The following is a 15,056-nucleotide window of genomic DNA, read 5'->3' on the forward strand; positions in this document are numbered from 1 at the left end:
ACTGATAGATATAACAGGTCCCTACCATGAGACTGATAGAATATAACAGTCCCCTCCATAGAGACTGATAATATAACAGGCCCTCCATAAGAAGACTGATAGATATAACAGGTCCCCTACCATAGAGACTGATAGATATAACAGGTCCCCTACCATAGAGACTGATAGATATAAACAGGTCCCCTACCATAGAGACTGATAGATATAACAGTGTCCCTACATAGAGACTGATAGATATAACAGGTCCCTACCATAGAGACTGATAGATATAACAGGTCCCCTACCATAGAGACTGATAGATATAACAGGTCCGCCTACATAGACTGATAGATATAACAGGTCCCCTACCATAGAGACTGATAGATATAACAGGTCCCCTACCATAGAGACTGATAGATATAACAGGTCCCTACCATAGAGACTGATAGATATACAGTCCCCTACCATAGAGACTGATAGATATAACAGGTCCCCTACCATAGAGACTGATAGATATAACAGGTCCCCTACCGTAGAGACTGATAATAACAGGTCCCCTACCATAGAGACTGATAGATTATAACAGGTCCCCTACCATTAGACTGATAGATATAACAGGTCCTCCTCCATAGAGACTGATAGATATAACAGGTTCCCTACCATAGAGACTGATAGATATAAACAGGTCCCTACCATAGAGACTGATAGATTATAACAGGTCCCCTACCATAGAGACTGATAGATATAACAGGTCCTCTACATAGAGACTATAGATATAACAGGTCCCCTACCATAGAGACTGATAGATATAACAGGTCCCTACCATAGAGACTGATAGATATAACAGGTCCCCTACCATAGAACTGATAGATATACAGGTCCTCCTCCATAGAGACTGATAGATATAAACAGGTCCCCTACCATAGAGACTGATAGATATAACAGTTCCCTACCATAGAGACTGATAGATATAACAGGTACCCTACCATAGAACTGAGTAGATATAACAGTCCTCTACATAGAGACTGATAGATATATAACAGGTCCCTACCATAGAGACGATAGATATAACAGGCCCTACCATAGAGACTGATAGATATAAACAGTCCCCTACCATAGAGACTGATAGAATTAACAGTGCCCTACCATAGAGACTGATAGAATAACAGGTCCTCCTCCATAGAGACTGATAGATTAACAGGTCCCCTACCATAGAGACTGATAGATATAACAGGTCCCCTACCATAGAGACTGATAGATATAACAGGTCCCCTACCATAGAGACGATAGATATAACAGGTTCCCTACCATAGAGACATGATAGATATAACAAGTTCCCTTACCATAGAGACTGATAGATAAACAGGTCCCCTACCTAGAACTTGATAGATATAACAGGTCCCCTACCATAGAGACTGATAGATATAACAGGTCCCTACCATAGAGACTGATAGATATAACAGGTCCCCTTACCATAGAGACTGATAGATAATAACAGTCCCCTACCATAGAGACTGATAATATAAAGTCCCCTACCATGAGACTGATAGATATAAACAGGTCCCCTACCATAGAGAACTGATAGATAGTAACAGTCCCCTACCATAAAGAACTGATAGAGACTGATAGATATAACAGGTCCCCTACCATAGAGACTGATAGATATAACAGGTCCCCTACCATAGCCAGACTCTCCTTGTACTCTCATCCTCTGGACGTGCAGGTTAGTGGGGATGAACTCCAGCTTCTTCTCTGCTTTCAGAGTGCTGGATTTAAAGGAGGGACCTGGAAGAGGAGTAGGTTGGAAATGTTATGATGATGTACCTGTGTATGTTACTGATAGTCTCTTCCTGTAAATTACTGATAGTCTCTTCCTGTATGTTACTGATACTTCCTCTATGTTACTGATAGTCTCTTCCTGTATGTTACTGATAGTCTCGTACTGTACGTTATTGATAGTCTCGTCCTGTATGTTAGTGATAGTCTCTTCCTGTATGTTACTGATAGTCTCTTCCTGTATGTTACTGATACTTCCTCTATGTTACTGATAGTCTCTTCCTGTATGTTACTGATAGTCTCGTCCTGTACGTTATTGATAGTCTCGTCCTGTATGTTACTGATGCGTTAGTGATATGAAATACACAATATATACAAAAGTATGTGGACACCCCTTGAAATGAGTGGATTCGGCTATTTCAGCCACACCCCTTGCTGACAGGTGTATAAAATCAAGCACACCGCCATGCAATCTCCATAGACAAACATTGGTAGCAGAATGGCCTTACTGAAGAGCTMAGTGACTTTCAACGTGGCACCGTCATAGGATGCCACCTTTCCAACAAGTCAGTTCATCAAATTTATGCCCTGCTAGAGCTGCCCCGGGCAACTGTAAGTTATGTTGTTGTGAAGTGCAAACATCTAGAAGGAACAACCGCTCAGCTGTGAAGTGGTAGGCCACACAAGCTCATAGAACGGGACCGCGAGGGCTGAAGCGCGTAGTGGGTAAAAATAATCTGTCCTCGGTTGCAACACTCACTACAGAGTTCCAAACTGCCTCTGGGAGCAACGTCAGCACAATAACTGTTCGTCGGGAGCTTCATATAATGGGTTTCCATGGCCGAGCAGCCGCACACAAGCCTAAGATTACTATGCGCAATGCCTASCATCAGCAGTAGTGGCTCTGGAGCACTCTTCCCCAATGTATAGTGCCAACTGTAAAGTTTGGTGGARGAGGAATAATGGTCTGGCGCTGTTTTTCATGGTTCGGTCCAGGCCCCTTAGTTCCAGTGAAGGGAGATCTTAACGCTACAGCATACAATGATATTCTAGACGATTCTGTGTTATGGCAGCAAAGGGGAGTCCAACTCCATATTAATGTCCAGGATTTTGGAATGAGATGTTCGACGAGCAGGTGTCCACATACTTTTGGTCATGTACTGTGTTATTTTATAGTGCTAATGGAGGTTTCTGATTTTCAGTACCAGTCAAAAGTTTGGACACACCTACTCATTCAAGGGGTTTTCTTTGTTTGTACTATTTTCTACATTGTATAATAATAATAAAATAACACATATGGAATCATGTAGTAACCAAAAAAGTGTTAAACAAATCAAAACATATTTCATACTTTAGATTCTTCAAAGTATCCACCCTTTGCCTTGATGACTGCTTTGCACACTCTTGGCATTCTCTCAACTAGCTTCATAAGGTAGTCACCTGGAATGCATTTCAATTAACTGGTGTACCTTGTTAAAAGTTAATTTGTGGAATATCTTTCCTTCTTAATGCGTTTGAGCCAATCAGTTGTGTTGTGACATGGTAGGGGTGGTATACATAGCCCTATTTGGTAAAAGAGAGTGCCAAGAGTGTGCAAAGCTGTCATCAAGGCAAAGGGTGGATACTTTGAAGAATCTAAAGTATGAAATATGTTTTGATTTGTTTAACACTTTTTTGGTTACTAGATGATTCCATATGTGTTATTTCATAGTTTTGATGTCTTCACTATTATTCTGCAATGTAGAAAATAGTAAAAATTAAGAAAAACCCTGGAATGAGTAGGTGTGTCCAAACTTTTGACTGGTACTGTACGTTAGTAGTATGTTATAGCATATCATTGCATAGTCCTATAAATAGTGCACCATATTCATGGTATTTCTATTTAAACGTTGACATTTACAGTATATAACRTAAAATGTTTTGTAAAATACTATGAATTTGGAGTACTATTCATACGACTAATCATTGTGTTGTTGTTAACACTCGTTACTAACAACACTAATATTAGTAATATGTTTTTAAAATGTCTAGGTGCAGCCTTGCAGTCTGTTATGATGTTTTCTGTTATGTTGGTGTACAGCAGKGGAGGCTGCTGAGGGGAGGACAGATCATAATAATGTCTGGAATGGAGGAAATGGAATGGCGTCAAACAATGTGTTTGATGTATTTGATACCATTCCACTTATTCCGCTCCATCCACTACCACAAGCCCGTCCTCTCCAATTAAGGTGACCCCAGCCTCCTGTGGTTGACAGTTCTATAAAGGTTAGGATGCTAACCTTTATATTGGTACAGGTCGCTGATGGTCTCCTGGTAGGTGAGGATGATGGTCTGGTATTGAGAAATGATCTCCCTCCTCAGGTTCTCCCAACATGGAGATAATTCCCCCAACTCCTCCAGCTCACACACCCTACACACACACACGCACGCACGCACGCACGCACGCACGCACGCACACACGCACACACCACACACACACACACACACACACACACACACACACACACACACACACAAACAATGTTAGTGATCTACACACATTCACAGGCACACACACACAGCATGCATTCATTCACACACACACACCACACCACACACACACACACACACCACACACACACACACACACACACACACACACACACACACACACACACACACACACACACACACACACACACACACCACACACACACACACACACCACACAACACACCAACACACACACACACACACACACACACAGTATAGTATTCTGCGGTACCTGGCAGCATCCTCCTCCAGCAGTAGTTTGACAAACTGTCGAGGATGTGTAGAGAGAGGACGCTGTCAGACATCTGCTCTAGGTCCTCAGGTGGTTTCCATCCGTGGTGGGAATCGATACATACGAGACATGGTGCCCCCAAACACCGACAGCACAGCAACACACAGTCAGAACATCTAGCAATCAATATAGTCATTCATTACAGAATGTAATAAATGCATTTATCAATAATCAATTAGCAAATCAATCAACGAATAAATCATGTCAGTCAGTCATTATTCCTAAATCTGTAGGAACTCTCAATGTAAACTCTCTGTACGCTAGGAATAATGAAAAGGTCTCACTCAAACACACACTTTCCAATAGAGAATCGCACACTGACACAACACTGGAACACACTCACCAGCCTTCAGCAGTGTGTCTTTGCACAGAGACGCAGACTTGGCCCTGATGTTCACTGACTCAGTCAGGCTGTCATCCACTTGAAGCATCATCTGAGACACACAGGGAAATGACATCATGACTGTTTTGATTCACCATGGACACCTTTCAGTTGACCAGTGAGCTGAACAGACTGGCTGAGTGAAAGTAAAACATCCCAGTTTCTACCATGTGGATTTAACCTTTCTCCTTGTCCTTCTAGTCCACTGACCAGACAGGTGGAAGCAATATGAGAGGGGAATGGGAAACGTTGCTAAAGAATAATCCAACAAATAAACAAACATTTACCAGAGTAGCCTACAGTCTGTGGTACATCTTCAAACATATCAGATAATATGGTCTGAATTAATAAAACAACTCAAATGAAGTCACATATTTCTACCAATACGTTATTCCTTCCTCAGGCAGACCAGGCCAGAGCAGGCTACTCACCCTGCCATTGATAGTGTCCTGCCGGGCCGCGGTGGCTCTCTGCTCTGTCTCTCTTCTATCTGCCAGGCGATGATGGTGATGTTGCCCATGCGTTCGCTCTCCGCTGACCTGGAGGCAAGATAATAGATGTCTGCGTGATAACAATAGCTAGGGGGTGTGTGTGTGTGTGCTGTGTGTTTGTGTGTGTGTGTGTGATGTGTGTGTGTGTGTTGTGTGTGTGTGTGTGTGTGTGTGTGTGTGTGTGTGTGTGTGGTGTGTGTGTGTGTGTGTGTGTGTGTGTGTGTGTGTGTGTGTGTGTGTGTGTGTGGTGTTGTGTGTGTGTGTTGTGTGTGTGTGTTGTGTGTGTTGTGTGTGTGTGTGTGTGTGTGTGTGTGTGTTGTGTTAGGGGGACCACAAGTCCCGGATTGTGTTGGGACTCCTTATTTTGTCAATTTTTACCCACGTCCTGCAACCAAACTATCATGTCCCGCATTTTTCAATTAAAACACCAACATTGTATCCCGTACTTTAGTCTTCCCATTCATTTCATGAGAATTTAAATTCTAACCTGAATCTTTTCCAGTCACATTACGCTTATGACAAGATATAACCAGGGCTCACCAACCCTGTTTTTGTGGAGAGCTACCCTCCTGTAGGTTTTCACTACAACGCTGTTCGTGGAGAGCTACCCCTGTAGGTTTTCACTACAACCTGTTCGTGAGAGCTACCCTTCTAGGTTTTTACCCAAGTTGTAACTAACCTGATTTAGCCCTGTTCGTGGAGAGCTACCCTCTTGTAGGTTTTCACTACAACCCTGTTCGTGGAGAGCTACCCTTCTGTAGGTTTTTACTCCAAGTTGTAACTAACCTGATTTAACCCTGTTCGTGGAGAGCTACCCTCCTGTAGGTTTTCACTACAACCCTGTTCGTGGAGAGCTACCCTTCTGTAGGTTTTTACTCCAAGTTGTAACTAACCTGATTTAGCTTATCAACCAGCTAACTATTAGAATCAGGTGCACTAGATTAGGGTTGGAATGAACCTACAGGACGGTAGCTCTCTAGGAACAGGGTTAGAGAGCCCTGATATAACCTATATCATAAGGATGTGGTAGATAAGCCTATTGGTTAAACACTTCTCTAATCGTTGTCGAGATATGATATTCTGTGCAGCGCAAGAGGAGACGTACGGTGCATTCGAGACAACTCGGAACTAGAAAAAACAAGCTCGAACTGGAAAAAAAGAGCTTTGAACGGTCATCCAACTCGGAATTACACGTCGGAAACTTGGGCATCATCCTAGGGCTCTTCTCCACCCAATCACATTTGTCAAATCCTTTCAGGCTAAATTCCAGATTAACTTGGAGAGGACAGTTAACTAAGCCTACTTACAAAAAGTGTGCTTCTAACGAAGAGCTACAAAAGTAAGTAAATAGCCAAATTAGGGGGGGGGTGCTGCCAAACAAATGTATTCATATTGGTTACACTGTCCTGTGAATGTCCCGCAAAATGTGGGTATTTTACGTGTGTTTGTGTCTACAGTGCATTCGGAAAGTATTCAGACCCCTTGACTTTTTCCACATTTTGCTATGTTACAGCCTTATTATAAAATTGATTAAATACATTTTTTTCCCTCATCAATCTACATACAACACCCCATGATGACAAAACAAAAACAGGTCTTTAGAATTTTTATGTATGAGCCTCGAAATTGAGTTTAAGTGCATCCTGTTTCCATTAAGCATCCTTGAGATGTTTCTACAACTTGATTGGAGTCCACCTGTGGTAAATTCAATTGATTGGACATGATTTGGAAAGGCACACACCTGTCTGTATAAGGTCCCACAGTTGACAGTGCATGTCAGAGCAAAAACCAAGCCATGAGGTTGTCACGCCCTGACAATAGAGTCCTTGGTTCTCTATGGTGTAGTAGGTCAGGGCGTGACTAGGGGGTGATCTAGTATATGTATTTCTATGTTGGTGCTAATGTGGTTCCCAATTAGAGGCAGCTGTTTATCGTTGCCTCTGATTGGAGATCATATTTAGGTAGCTATTTCCCCACCTGTGTTTTGTGGGATATTGATTGTTTGTTAGTGTGTTTGGGCACTACGTCCTCACGGTCTTTGTAAGTTTTGTTATTTTGTTTTGTTAGTTTCACTTAAATAAATATGTGGAACTATACTCACGCTGTGCCTTGGTCCGCTCATTTCCAAGATCGTGACAAAGGTTGAAGGAATTGTCTGTAGAGCTCTGAAACAGGATTGTGTCGAGGCACAGATCTGGGGCAGGGTACCAAAAACATTTCAGCAGCATTGAAGGTCCCCAAGAACACAATTGCCTCCATCATTCTTAAATGGAGGAAGTTTGGAAACACCAAGACTCTTTCTAGAGCTGTCCGCCTGTCCAAACTGACCAATCAGGGGAGAAGGGCCTTTGTTAGAGAAGTGACCAAGAACCTGATGGTCACTCTGACAGAGTTCCAGTGTGGAAATGTGAGAACCTTCCAGAAGGACAACCATCTCTGCAGCACTTCACCAATCAGTACTTTATCAGGCCAGACGGAAGCCACTTCTCAGTAAAAGGCACATGACAGCCGGCTTGGAGTTTGCAAAAAGGCACCTAAAGGTCTCAGACCATGCTGAAATCAAGATTGAAACCAAGATTGAAACCAGAGTAGGCCTACATATTCAAAGCAGATAATTAGACCAACTGTTAATAGATAATAGACCAACTGTTGAAACCAAGATTGAACACTTTGGCCTGAATGCCAAGCATCACGTGAAGCATGTTGGTGGCAGCATCATGCTGTGGGGATGTTTTTCAGCGGCAGGGACTGGGAGACTAGTCAGGATCGAGGGAAAGATGAACGGAGCAAAGTACAGAGAGACCCTTGATGAAAACCTGCTCCAGAGCRCTCAGGACCTCAGACTGGGGCAAAGGTTCATCTTCCAACAGGACAACGACCCTAAGCACACAGCCAAGACAACGCAGGAGTGGCTTCGGGACAAGTCTCTGAATGTCCTTGAGTGGCCAGCCAGAGCCCGGACTTGAACCCAATCGAACATCTCTGGAGAGACCTGAGCGTCGCTGCCCCATCTAACCTGACATAGCTTGAGAGGATCTGCAGAGAAGAATGGGAGGAACTCCCCAAATACAGGTGTGCCAAGCTTGTAGTGTCATACCCAAGAATCGCTGTCAAAGGTGCTTCAACAAAGTACTGAGTAAAGGGTCTGAATACTAATATAAATGTGATATTTCCGTTTTTTTAAATTTTAATACATTTGCAAAAATTTCTASAAATCYGTTTTTGACGGAAACAAATTAAGTCATCAATTATAGAATAAGGCTGTAACGTAACAACGTGGAAAAGTCAAGGGGTCGGAATACKTGCACTGTRTGTTTGTGTTTGTGTCGTGCGTGCGTGTGTGAGGTACCTGAGGGTTAGGTGGAGTCTGTGGTGTTTGTCCTGCAGAAGCTCCTTAACTGGGAACATGGCTGATCCCAGCAGGTACATCTGGCACCCAATCACACACACATATCACTATTAGAGTCCAGTAGGTACATCTGCACCAATCACACAACAATATCACTATTAGAGGCCAGAGGACATCTGCACGCCAACAATCACTACACACATCAGACTATTAGAGTCCAGTTCAGGTACATTTGGCACCCCAATCACACACACATCACTATTAGAGTCATTGGTACATCTGGCACCAATCACACACACAATCACTATTAGAGCCAGAGGTACATCTGGCACCATCACAACACAATTCACTATTAGAGTCCAAGCATGTACATCTGGCCACCCAATCACACACACATATCAACTATTTGATCCAGTATGGACATCTGGCACCCATACACTAACAACATATCACATTAGAGGTCCAGAGGTACATTCTGGCACCCAATCCACACAACATATCACTATTTAGATCCAGTAGGTACATCTGGCACCCAATCACACACACCATCATCACTATTAGAGTCCAGTAGACAATCTGGCACCCAAACACACACATTCACTATAGAGTCCAGCAGTACATTCTGGCAACCAATTCACACCACACATATCACTATTAGAGTCCAGTAGGTACATCTGACACCCAATTACACACACATATCACTATTAAGGTCCAGTAGTACATCTGACACCCAATCAACACACATATCACTATTAGAGCCAGGCAGTACATTTGACACCCAATTACACACACATATCACTATTAGAGCACCAGAGGTACATTATCACACCCAATTCACACACACATATCACTATTAGAGTCAGTATACATCTGACACCCAATTACACACACAATATCATCATTAGAGTCCAGTTGGTACATCTGACACCCAATTACACACAACATATCACTATTAGAGTCCATTGGTACATCTGACACCCAAATACACACACATATCACTATTAGAGTCCAGTGGTACATCTGACACCCAATTACCACACACATATCACTATTAGAGTCCAGTTGGTACATCTGACACCCAATTACACACACATATCACTATTAGATCCAGTTGACACTGACACCCAATTACACACACATATCACTATTAGAGTCCAGTTGGTACATCTGACACCCAATTACACACACATATCACTATTAGAGTGCAGTTGGTACATCTGACACTCAATTACACACACATATCACTATTAGAGTCCAGTAGGTATTTCTCGGGGTGGAGTGTTTGGTTAGTGTGGGGCTGAAGAGTTTTGGGGAGTTGACTGTAGTCAATGAAGTTGGGCTCTAATAGTGATATGTGTGTGTGATTGGGTGTCAAATGTACCTACTGGACTCTAATAGTGATATGTGTGTGTAATTGGGTGTCAAATGTACCTGCTGGGCTCTAATAGTGAAGTTGGAGTAGTCATAGTGGGGGATATTTCGTACCGTGCCTTGGGAGCGGTCCTTGACGTCGTACACAGACAGCTTGACCTGCGTCTGTTGAGTGATCAGAGAGTCCTGGAAGAACGCTATACTACTCAGATAGATAGGATTACTGGTACCCTATGGAGAGAGAGAGAGAGAGAGGGGGAAAAAGAGAGGGGGACTTTTGTAATGAATCAGTTTGGCCAGGGCTGCCAACTTTTGAAGAAAGCTTGGAGTGAGATTTGCTATGTRAATTTCATTTCCCCCTGGCACAATCCCTAGATAGGAGCTCATTACCGACAATGCTATGTATTTTGGAAGGGCTTACGCCTATGACCAGGGTGGGAAATTATGTGTATTCAGGATGCTTTGAACATTAAATGAACACTCAAAATTCAATTACTTTGTTACTTTGAGATTTTTGGGGGATGAAATGTAAAGTATGCTAATATTTTTTTTAACATACTTTTTTGGTGGTTTGACACTTCATTCAGACAGTAATTAAATGAGACAGGCAAATGATAGAAACAGTGGGAAGGTTGGAAGCAGGGATTGATCCCTGTTCTCAGGTGGAAAGTTGTATGAGACATACCAGGGAGTGTCACCACTATACCAAGGCTCTGCACAGGAAATACTAATATTAATGGTTGATGGCAGTGGGGAACCAAATCATAGATTGCAGTCTCCTTGTTCATAGACTGCTTTCAAGGTAAGGACACAACATTTTGTATTTTGTCATTTGGGCGAACTCTCTTTATTTAAAATAGAGAWAGATGAAAATCCTGCTTTCTCTCCAGGAGGGTTGGCCACCCCCAATCTATGTTTCCCAATGTCACGTTCCTGACCTTATTTCCTTTATTTTGTCTTTGTTTAGTATGGTCAGGACGTGAGCTGGGTGGGCATTCTATGTTATGTGTTTCTATGTTTAGGTTCATTGTTAATTAGCCTGATATGGTTCTCAATCAGGGGCAGGTGTTTTACGTTTCCTCTGATTGAGAACCATATTAAGGTAGGCTGTTCACACTGTTTGTTTGTGGGTGATTGTCTTCCGTGTCTGTGTATGTACCACACGGGACTGTTTCGTTTGTTTAGTCTGTTCCTGTTCGTGCGTTCTTCGTGTTATGTAAGTTCTCATGTCCAGGTCGGTCTACGTCGTTTTTGTTATTTTGTAATTTATTCAAGTGTGCTTCGTGTTCGTCTTGTTTGAATAAATTCATTATGTACTCCACAAAAGCTGCGTTTTGGTCCGATCCYTGCTCCTCCTCAGACGAGGAGGAGAACAATCGTTACACCCAAGTGCTGGGTGTTTGAAAAATGTTCTTGTTATAACAATTCTCAAAATCACCCAAACTTTTTTTTTTAAATCTRATGAATATCAATATTCCGGTGGTTTACAAGTTGAAGATCCTTGCCATCRTCTTACTCTGCATAAGATATGATGCATTTATGAGTTGAGTCCCCCTACCATCTCTGCCTAGCATGTGCACAATACTCAAAAGTAACAAAAATGATGAGGCCTGGAGCATTTAATATCCAATGCTTATTTGTATGACTTATTCACAACTRTCCATGAATGGCTGCAAAAATACAATTCCTTTTCAATGACACAAATAGGCATATCAGTTTTCAAATATGTGATTCCACTGGCAAAATTGGGAAGAAGTAGAACATTTGAATAAGTGTGGGGAATAGCAGTAGTGTTGTTGCTGACAAACACAGTAATTACCCTATATTTTAGCCCATTGTTAAGAATGAGAWCTGTTYCACTGATCAGACTAAATCAAGTAAATAGCCAATAAAATCTCCTGAAGACTAGATGACATAAATCTGCTCCTACACTCTACCCAAATGATGTTCTATGCATTGTCCTACCTCTAGAATTAAACTTACACTTTTGGTTTCACAATCTGTTTGACAAAATGATTTTCATAGTTACACATCAGGTCACCCTACCAAACTTCCCTGTTAAAACAAACTGTAGGTCTGTCTGCTGTCGTTTCGTTGTCACAGCCAAAACATTGTAGATAAAACAGGTCTACCGTGCTGCTCTTTTTACAGTTGTATAAACTCAGTGGAGAACGTTCTCTCTCTCCATTCAGATCCACTCTAACCTTTTCTTTAAAACGTACATCCAATCCCCTTGATCCTTTACATAACTAGACCAATCATATGCTTGAATGTGTCGTGGTTCACAGTGCTGTGGCAGGACAGGACAATGATATAGGTCGTGATGTTAAATTGCAGGCGCAGATGCTTTGATTTCTACATGATTTGGAACTCAGTTGAAAAGTTATCACACTGACTATACAATGGAATAATTAAACAAATAAATGCAGTACTTTTCAATGCGTGAGATATGAGGTGTGGCGTGTGTACGTGAGAAGAGGGTCAAATGCGTGTCTCATGGCCAATGTGTGAGAATTGGCAGTGCTCATCGTGGTGTAAAGCAGTGTGGTTACGTTATGGTTAGGTTATGGTTAGGTCAACATGATGTAGAGCRTTATGGTTAGGTCAACATGGTGTAGAGCGTGTTGGTTATGTTATGGTTAGGTCAAAGTGGTGTAGACACTCTTATGGTTAGGTCAACATGGTGTAGAGATTTATGGTTATGTTATGGTTAGGTCAACATGGTGTAGAGATTTATGGTTATGTTGTGGTTAGGTCACTGTGGTGTAGAGCAGTCTGGTTACGTTGTGGTTAGGTCAACGTTGGTTACGTTTTGGGAGGTCAAAGTGGTGTGGTCCTACCTCTATGATCTCTGTCTGAGCGTGTTTGGTCCAGAAGGCCTGGGGAGGAGTTGTACAGCTGACCGCCACAAAGCTGATTGGCTTACGCTCAAACGCTGGTGTGACCAGTTCACTGCAGGCTGGGAATACAACATAGGACATGAACATTGATGGCACAATGTTGAGAGATGGAGCTGGGGAAATGTAAGTTGTAACCACTATTACATTCATAGACAGAGCAATACAACTTTAGAGTTTGAGTTATGATAGGAAAGATAGTTGTACTAACCTYATAAGTCATTAATAAGTTATACTCTTCAATAATCAATGGGTATGTACAGTGCATTTTGAAAGTATTCAGACCCCTTGACTTTTCCCACATTTTATTACGTTACAGCTTTATTAAAAAATGTGTTAAATAGTTTTTTCCCCTCATCAATCTACACACAATACCCCATAATGACAAAGCAAAAACAGGTTTTAGAAATGTTTGCAATTTTAATCAACATGTTGACCTAACCATATCGTAACCAATAAAGCTCTAACATCAATGTTGACCTAACCATAACGCTCTACACCATGTTGACCTAACCATAACGCTCTACACCCATGTTGACCTAACCAAAACGCTCTACACCATGTTGACCTAACCATCAACGTAACCATACACTATCTACAATCAATGTTGACCTAACCATAACACTCTACTACACCATGTTGACCTAACCAAAACACTCTACACCATGTTGACCTAACCAAAACGTAACCATACAACCTCTACATCATGTTGACCTAACCATAACCTCACATCATGTTGACCTAAACCATAATGCTCTACACCATGTTGACCTAACCAAACACTCTACACCATGTTGACCTAACCATAACGTAACCAATAACGCTCTACATCATGTTGACCTAACCATAACACTCTACACCATGTTGACCTAACCATAAACGTAACCATAACGCTCTACACCATTTGACCTAACCATAACCAGCTTACACACCATGTTGACCTAACCATAACGCTCTACATCATGTTGACCTAACCATAACGTAACCATAACACTCTACATCATGTTGAACCTAATACCATAACACTCTACATATGTTGACCTAACCATAACGTAACCATAACGCTCTACACATGTTGAACCTAACCATAACGCTCTACACCACCATGTTGACCTAACATAACGCTCTACACCATGTTGACCTAACCATAACGTAACCATAACGCTCTACACCATGTTGACCTAACCATAACGTAACATAACCCTCTACACAATGTTGACCTAACCATAACACTCTACACATGTTGACCTAACATAACCACTCTACATCATGTTGACCTAAACCATAACGTAAACCATAACAGCTCTACATCATGTTGACCTAACATAACGTAACCATAACGCTCTACACCATGTTGACCTAACCATAACGAAACCATAACGCTCTACCATGTTGACCTAACCATAAGTAACCATAACGCTCTACCAGGTGGTGTAGAGGACGCGATGTATGACCTTGGATTAACCAGGTAATTAATGGTTTAATCAAACATAGAGCGCTCTAGAAGGAACGGCTATCATGTTTGGGACTTAGCTCCTACCATGTTACCATGGTAAGACCATGAACCATGATTAACGCTTGCTGGAGTTAAGTATGGTTAGTCAACCTGTTTGAACCCACTGAACTCTATAAGACGCATCATAGGCGTTATGAGTAGTCATTAGAGACAGCTACATCAACCATGATGGTTGAAGTGGTACTAGAAGCGTTACGAATTGTGTTAATACACGGTTAAACCCATAGTTATGGTTTAGGTACCAGACATGGTCTATACTAAGAGCGTATCCAAAAAGTAATGAAGTTTACAGTTGCACCGGGATTTAGGGTTGATCCTAAACCGACAATGCGTTGTAAGATCTAGCGTACGTATGGGTTAGTTAATGTAACCCATAACGCTCTTAGTATCGTCGATTAACGTTGGTATCCAAGCATGGTGCTACGAAGTTAGAAGTGGCGCGCTTAACCATAAACGTAGGTTACGAGGTAA

General features: G+C 41.9%; 1 pseudogene; it reads right to left on the reverse strand.

Moving 5' to 3' along the window:
* LOC111971850 (inositol polyphosphate-4-phosphatase type I A-like) overlaps nt 1-15,056 on the reverse strand; it is a 53,724-nt pseudogene that overhangs the window by 16,820 nt on the left and 21,848 nt on the right.

Source organism: Salvelinus sp. IW2-2015, linkage group LG2 (assembly GCF_002910315.2).
Source record: "Salvelinus sp. IW2-2015 linkage group LG2, ASM291031v2, whole genome shotgun sequence".
NCBI lineage: Eukaryota > Metazoa > Chordata > Actinopteri > Salmoniformes > Salmonidae > Salvelinus > Salvelinus sp. IW2-2015.